This window comes from Peromyscus leucopus, chromosome 12 (assembly GCF_004664715.2).
Source record: "Peromyscus leucopus breed LL Stock chromosome 12, UCI_PerLeu_2.1, whole genome shotgun sequence".
Lineage (NCBI taxonomy): Eukaryota > Metazoa > Chordata > Mammalia > Rodentia > Cricetidae > Peromyscus > Peromyscus leucopus.
Genome location: NC_051073.1, coordinates 78,674,446 through 78,681,892, shown reverse-complemented (window position 1 = coordinate 78,681,892; position 7,447 = coordinate 78,674,446). Strand labels below are relative to the sequence as shown.

Here is a 7,447-nt window from a genome sequence, read left to right as displayed (position 1 = left end):
GGCTCTGTCTTGCCTCGGGCCACTTTCTGTTACCAACAGCTGGCCCGCAGGTGGGCACTGGAAGCCAGCCCCCAGTAATGGCAAGGGAGGCTACCACGGGACCACGTGCTGTGCTGTAACCAGGCTAACAGCCGGAGATGCATCACTTGGGTGCTGCTGTCCCTGTCCTGTCCATTCCCCTCCCCAGAGAGAGGAATCTGGGACATGTTATAGAGTGGGGACAGTGGTCTAGCCAGGCTGTCAGCGAAGGTGAGGCAGGGGCAGGGTGCGCAGGCAATGGTCGGAGGTGTGCAGAGAGCGTGCATCCTTTTTGACTGTCTCGGGGGGAGTGAGCAGGTTCTGATTTCCTGAGACGGCTCTTCTGGCAGTGGTGTACGCTGTGGGGCCTGCACACAGGAAGGGCCAGACCTGAGGGGTGGGTGATCCAGAAGGCAGGGGATGTGTTTCAAGTTGGACTTGACAGGATGGTTGGAGGCGGTGGGCAGGGCTCCCAGGCGTCTGCCCTAAGCAGCCGGCAAGGGGCGCCTGTCCCCGAGGAGGGGGTTCCAGGAGGAGCGGCTTGTTGAGGCCCAGGAGACATCTGGGCGGGGGTGTCGCGTGGGCTGTGCAGGCTGAGCTCAGGAGAGGGGCCCGGCTGGAGGACACATTTGGGAGTCGTGAGCATTTGGGTGATATTTACAGCCCAGGAATGGATGAGATCACCGGCCGGTGATGGGGAGGGATCTGGAAGGGGTAGGGGTTGGGCCAAAGCCCCAGGACTCCACTCTGGCCCACCCTAACCCCTCTTTATCCCTCCCCACCTAGGCTTGGCTCAGCGGGCTCCCTTAGGTAAGGTTCCGGGCATCAATTGGGCCACTGTCCAGCCTGGGTCTCTGGGTCCCTGAGGCTTGTGCAGGATGCTAATTAAAGCCATGGAAAACACTGTGGAGAGTGTCAGCCCCCCCTTGGGTGCCCACTGCTTTGCCATGGACACACCTGGCCCCCTTCCAAGGTTTCTAGGCCAACCACAGGGCTCCCTGTGATAGAATCCTTCCCTGTTCAGAGACCTGGCTCAGTATCCCAAGCCCTGTCAAGGCCACACCACTGAGCATAATTTCTGGAGATTGACATCTGGAGCCTGGCTACTCTGAGAAATGGGTCCAGAGCAAGCAGCTCTTGAGGCTCTGGGCTCAGAGCTGGGATCTCCTGAGGTCACTCAGGACCCTAGGAGGGAGGTGAGGTATGCCTGCAGGTCCCTCGGAGACCGAGGTGTCCCAGAAGCTGCTTCCGGGCTGCACAGCTGGATTTAGAGAAGCATCTGTCCCATTAACCTCGCTGGTGGGACTTGGCACAGTAATTCGGAGAATTGTTTTTTAATCCTTAAATTAGTTCTGGAATAATAGAAGCAGCAGAATACGCAGCAGTTGATGTCCAGTTAGTGTCCAGTGAGACTGGGAACATGCCAGAAACATGTTTGCGGAGAAGTGAGACTTTGTCAGACCAGCTGGGCACAGAGGGGAGCTGCAGCAAGATGGGGAGCCCCTCCCACCGTGGGGGGGGACATGTGCCTCAGCCACAGGCCAGGCCCCGGGTCTCTGTCTCCCCAGCACGGGGTGGGAACCTTACGTCCAGGGCCCACGGGGACACTGCTGATACCCCTGGTGTGAAGGCCAGAGGAGTGAGGAGACGTGTCTGAACGGGGATGGACCTGAGGTCACACTTGCTTACACAAGTGCCTATGATTTTAAGCTTGCCCCCAGGACATTCTGGAATACAGAAATGTCACAGAATTCTAGGTATCAACCTCTCTCTGTGTGCTGGGCAGCCCGGGATGTCATTTGGGAGGGAAGACAACACTCCAGGCCGTGCTGACTATGTGACCACTGCAATCAATTGTCTAGTCGTCATATGGCCCCAAAGTCATCTCAAGCCACTGTGGATTCCGCCTTAAAATCAGCATCTCCATGCTGCCTGAGCCCTCTCCACACAGCCTCTCACGCTCCAAGGCCAACCCATAGCCTGTCTTCTTGGCCCTCACACTCTGGATTTGAGTGGAGCAAGGGACCCCAACGTCACGTAGCAAATGGTAGAAGGAAACCTGACCGGGCCTAGCAGGCTATCAGCTCACACCTACCTCACTTCTGTGGGCACACCAGCAGGGCAATCCACTTGACATCCTGAGACACACACACACACACACACACACACACACACACACACACACACACCCCTACATCTACCTGCCTCCCTGGCTCAAATAGCATATTCCACACGAGGCCTGGCAGGCTGCACAGCAGACACCCAGCTCCATTTGGACCCTGCCCTCTTGGCCGGTACTGTGGCTGGACCTGGAGAAATGCCCTTCATGCTTCAGCACAGGCAGGTGGAGGCAGGGCCCCATTCATCTGGGCATCTGGCTGGTTCATGCCCCTGTTAGGCACCGACCGTGTTCCAAAGGAAGCCCCGGGAAGGAAGGCTTCCTGAGGGCTGACAGGCGCCGCTTGAGGTTGCTCAGGCAAGCACGGACCTGGGCTGCTTCAGGGCTAGATGGGCAAGAGCCGGCCACGCGGCAGGTCCAGCACGTGTGAGGGAGGAGTAGCATATTATTCTCTCGTGTGGACCAGCCTCAGTTCTCCTGACAAAGCAAGAGGGCAGGGGCTGCTCGGTTGCAGACCCAGCGTGGTGTGGTCTGCCCCTCGGTTCTCCAGAGCTGCTCCTGTGTGTGCTGGGGCCTCATTAAACCCACCACCGACCAGCCCAACAAACACGAGGGACTAGGAGGCCTCCTATTTGTCTTCACAGAGAACTGTGCCGAGATTTATGGGCAATAAAGAAACATCCATCTCAGGGCGGGAAGAGGAGCGGCAGCCGGGCAGCCCCCTCCTCACACCGGAGCACTCCAGTTGCATTAATGATGCCGCCAATGCTTTGCAGAGCTGCTGACAAAGGAGAGAAGAAAACATGGACAATTAGAGAAGGATGAAGACCTCGCAGGGCGAACTCTGCATGCAGCTGCCAGCCAGGCCACCCTGTGAGGGTCCGGGGACACCAAACCGAGCCAGCGATCTGGGGCCCGGGCCCAGGGCAAGGCCCGGCTACTGTCTGATGGTGGCCTCACAATTATTTTTGAAAAATGATGGAGGAGGGAGGGGAGGGGATGGCAGAGATAAGAGGGCAGAACTTTTGCCCCGCCCGAGCTGTGGGTTTCTGGGCGGCCGTTGGCACACTGCTAGGCAGAGGGCGTAAGAGGTTTGGGCCGCAGGGGCTCAGGGACTCTGCTTAGGTGCCCTCCCTAGGGCTGCGGCTTCATCTTGAGGCTTTCTGGCCAGCCCTCCCCGGCTCCCATGCCGTCCTCTCTGCCCATCTTGCTGCTGTTACCTGTCAGCCTGGTTACGGCTGCACCCTCCCTCTGCTTCCTCTAACTAGCGTGTAAGCTTGTGGTCTGTCCGTCTGTCCACCTGCCGTCTATTCCATTGACTAGCCCTTCCCTGTTTCTCCCTCAAAGGCTCTGCTCTCACGGAGGGGCCATGGCCTTCATGCCACCTCATCCCCAGCCAGTACCTTCCAGGACCCTGACTGTTCCAGTTCCACACAAGAAACCCTCCAGCCTGTGGAGGGACAAGTTGGCCATAAGTCCTCGACCACAGTAGGGACTCCAGCTGGGGAGTTGTACTCTGGTCCCTCCGCCACCCTCCAGAAAGCCTATAAGAATGGCTCCTTGGGCCCCTCTTGACCCCGCTGGGTTGGCATCTGAATGAGGTCCACGGATGGTGCCCCTGCCCGGTGAGTCAGGGCAGCTGCACTTGGGGGTTGGACGAGACGAGAGAAGAAAAGTTGCCCGCAGCCCACTCCCCGAACTCAGGCCAGCAGCTGACTGCGGCTGTCAGCACCTCTGTGGGGTTACTCTGTACAGGCTAATCTCAGGGAGCAAACACCTTAAATTCAGCACTACCCAGAGGAGTGGGCCACGCCTAGTGTACCTGCCGCTTACCACTGAGGCAGCCTGGCACCTCGGCCAGCTCGGAGGAGTCAATGCAAATACCACCCGGAGTCACCATCCTGCTCCACCAAGTACAGGTACAGCCCCCGCCCCACCCCCAGCCCGCAGAAGGACAGAGGCCACAGGGACAGACAGACAGCTGTGAGGGGAAGCAGACTAGCAAAGCTCCCTCCCTGGAGTTGCTGCACTTAGCAGACACAGACCCCACATCCCCCCCGCCCCCCCGGGCTGGTAAAGTGAGGGCTGCCTACTCCAGTCTCGGTTCTGTGAGAACTGAACCTGAAGGCAAGGCTCACCGGGCCAGGGTGCTGGGACCGGGTAGTCTTCATGTCTAGGTCAGCACTGGAGAGGCTCCAAAGGGTAGATCAGGCAGAGAGCACCTTCTGCGTTCTAGGGAGCAAATGGTGAGCCATTCACTCTCAGCCCCATGGGCCTTTGGTGAGGGAAACGGGGCAAGGCCTGCCCGTAAAGCAGGTCGAAAGGCAGGATCCTGCGTGCTCATGGCTCAGGGTCTGGGGTCCCGGATTTCCTTGCCCAGGAACTGTGCCAGACTGCCAAGAAGCTGTGCCAGCCATCCAGCACAGTTATGATGTGCTTCCTGCCTCCCACCGGCCCTGGCTCACCATATATGAAGCAGGAGTGGTTCCGAGATGCAGGACTTGCCTTACAAAGCCAATGGGAGCAGTGATACTAATGAGGACGTCTCGCGGGGGCTGGGGACAGGGCTGCGTCAACTCAGGGGGAGAGGACAACCTGAGGCTGGCCAGTATGAAGAGGAGTGAAGGGAGAAGGTCCCCGAGACCCTGACCCTGGCACCCTGGTCCCCGGCACCGCCCTGCTTACCATGAGAGTGAACGGAGCTTTGTGAGGCCCAAACAGGAAACGGGGCCCCACCCCCACTTGTCAGTTCCACAGCTTTGGGTGGACAAAGCCAGGGTGGGGGTGCCTAGAACCATCTGGAAGGTTCCACCCATCCTCCCCCGACCCTTCATGGCACCTGGACCCTCACCAGTGCCATCTTGTCGTCCATATCCTCCTGCTTGGCTGTCCCCCACTACAGGGACCCCAAGCGTTGCTGGACTTCACCCCGAAGAAAAGGGCTCAGCCCCGCGGTCTCTCACCTCCTTAGGGCGGCCCAGGCTCCAGACCCAGCTGCGGACTCCGGGACTAGCGGGAGCTGAGCTTACTTCTGGAGTGAGGTGGCCCAGGGGTGATGTGTAGAGAAAGGGGGTTACATTAGGCGTAGGCCCCGTTCACCGGCAGACCCTGCAACGGGGCATGCGTGGGAGCGCAGACCCGCCCTCCCGAAGCCTGCGGAGACGGCACCTCCTGGGAGGGGTCTCCTCTGTGTGGGGCTGCCCGCTGTGAGGACCTCCTTGGTGGACGCCCACAACCCAGGAAGTCTCCTTTCGCTGGCCTCGGGTCCCAGCCACCCACCCTCTTCCTTCCGTTGCAGCTTGTGTGTGTCTCAGAGTCAGCAGCACCTAGCAGAATGTCCTGCCTGTGCTTCCTCCTGGAGCCCAGGCTGGAGGCTGTGACCACCCGTCCTCGGAGGCAGGAAGCCCCGGCACCCAGGACAGCACCAGGCTCTTACCCACAGACCTGACCCCTGACCGGCAGCGGCGGAAGCCTCCGCCCCCAGACCCTGCTGCCCATAGGTGCTCCTAACTCTGGCCCTTGTCTCTGCTCACCCCCACTGCCTCTTCTGCAGTTGGCTTCAGTCTAGACAGGCCCAGGCATGCACCCAATGGTTAGACCTTCCCGTGGGCCTCAGGAGCCGCCCATGGAATTTGCCACGTCCTCTAGGAGCCCGCTCCCTGGTCGCTGACTGTGTGCTAACACCGTGGGGACACTGGGCCCAGGCCAGACCTTAATCCATAGGGAAGAGGAGTCCACGGAGGTCCTAGGGTCTGGCCTGGTTGTTGAGACCCCGCAGCCTGCTTCCTGGGACCCATGCCAGATCCTCAGACCCTAGGGACGAGCTCCAGCAGGGAAAGGTGGGTTCTGGGGTCAGGCAATGACTGAGTAGTCCCGTCCCCCCCCCGCCCCCCGATCCACTTCACTATCATACGTCTCCCGATAGTTCTAGAGACCTGAATTGGCAGAAGAGAAGATTAGTCACTGAGAGAGATCTGTCTTGAAGTCTCCCTTCCAGGCCCCAAGCTGCAGGCTATATGTGTCCCTCCTCTGCACAACCGGCCCGAAAAGAGAGTGAAATGCACCTGTAATTGGGGTTTGTGAGTTGAGGAACTCCCTGGTCTCGCCTGGGACGTCACACACAGCACCCAACCCCAAATCTCTATGTGGTGAACTTGTGCCTTAGACCCACATGGTTGCCTGGACTATGGCAGAGCCTTCATGATCTGCCTGCAGGGGTCCTCACTTCCACCCGCCATGTACTTCTCCTCAGAACCCGAGGTGGGCCTGAGTGCACACTTTGGGTGTCTCTGATGTTGCTGGGGGCAAGCTGAGTTCTGCATCCAGCATGCTTGCAGGTGGACTTCCTGGGCCACCTCTCTTGGTCACCACTGTACACTGCTGTGAACCCCAAGCTGTGCGTAACCTTCCCGGACCCAAGAATTCCCTGTGTCATAGGCCCAGTGCGCCCTGCCCCCACAGCTACCCTCCTAATTGGGCATTCTCCCTGACAGAGTGCCACGCGGCTGTCTTGTTCTCATTCTCATTCTGTTGACGTTGGCAGTATCTACTCTTTGAATCCTAGCGGTTATAGAGAAGCTGGAGCAGCTGAAATAGCTCCCAGCCCCTGGGGGCCCTCCAGTAGGTACAGTAAGGATTGCTCCTGGGCAGATGGGGATGGCAGATGGATATGGCCACACTAGCTCAGGCCAAGGCTTGGCCAGGCCCTGCAGTTCCCCAGACTCGGAGTCCAGCCCCAGCTAGTCAACATGGGACTAAGCCAGTGTGTGTTATCAGCGGACTGGGCCAGTCCGGGTGGCGGGATCAGGAGGGCCCAGATAACCTGCAGGACTCCACAGGGTTTCCTGACCCAGAACTATCTCCTCTCAACTTCACCCACCTGGTCCACACAGTCTGGTTCCTTGTTAACATGAGTCCAGGCCGCTAAGCCAGTGCCCTGGGTGGCTTCTATGCTGGTTACCATTGGAACACAGGCTTCAGACAAACTGAGCAGTACTCGGAGAGACTGTCAAGGCCAAGAGGAGAGGCGTAGCCCAGATAGACAGGTACATCTGGCTGGCCATCTGCTGCTGCCATTCTTGATGGTCATGTCCCCTCTTTGAGGCTTAGTTCTTATCCTTTTAACATGAGGTAATCATGACAACCTCAGTGAGACCATCAAGGATGGAGGCTCCAGGCTGAGAAACTCCTGTACTTGCTTAGGCCCTAAGACGCTGTCTCCACAGTGCCAGGAGACTGGGCTCTAGTCAGTCTATAAAGGCCAGGGCCAGGGCCAGGCACATGCTATGTTTGGGCAATTCTAGCCTCCTG

At 58.9% G+C, this 7,447-nt stretch overlaps 1 long non-coding RNA gene across 2 annotated transcripts; it reads right to left on the bottom strand.

Moving 5' to 3' along the window:
• Positions 1 to 1,376: 1,376 nt before the first annotated feature.
• On the bottom strand, positions 1,377 to 5,422 carry LOC119088827. Of its 2 annotated transcripts, none has more exons than XR_005092569.1 (3): positions 5,101 to 5,422; positions 4,276 to 4,369; positions 1,377 to 2,918 (listed from the first exon to the last, which is right to left on the bottom strand). It is a non-coding gene; the product is annotated as an uncharacterized LOC119088827 (long non-coding RNA). The 2 variants fall into 2 exon arrangements; XR_005092568.1 differs by having other exon boundaries at positions 1,377 to 2,915.
• Positions 5,423 to 7,447: the final 2,025 nt, after the last annotated feature.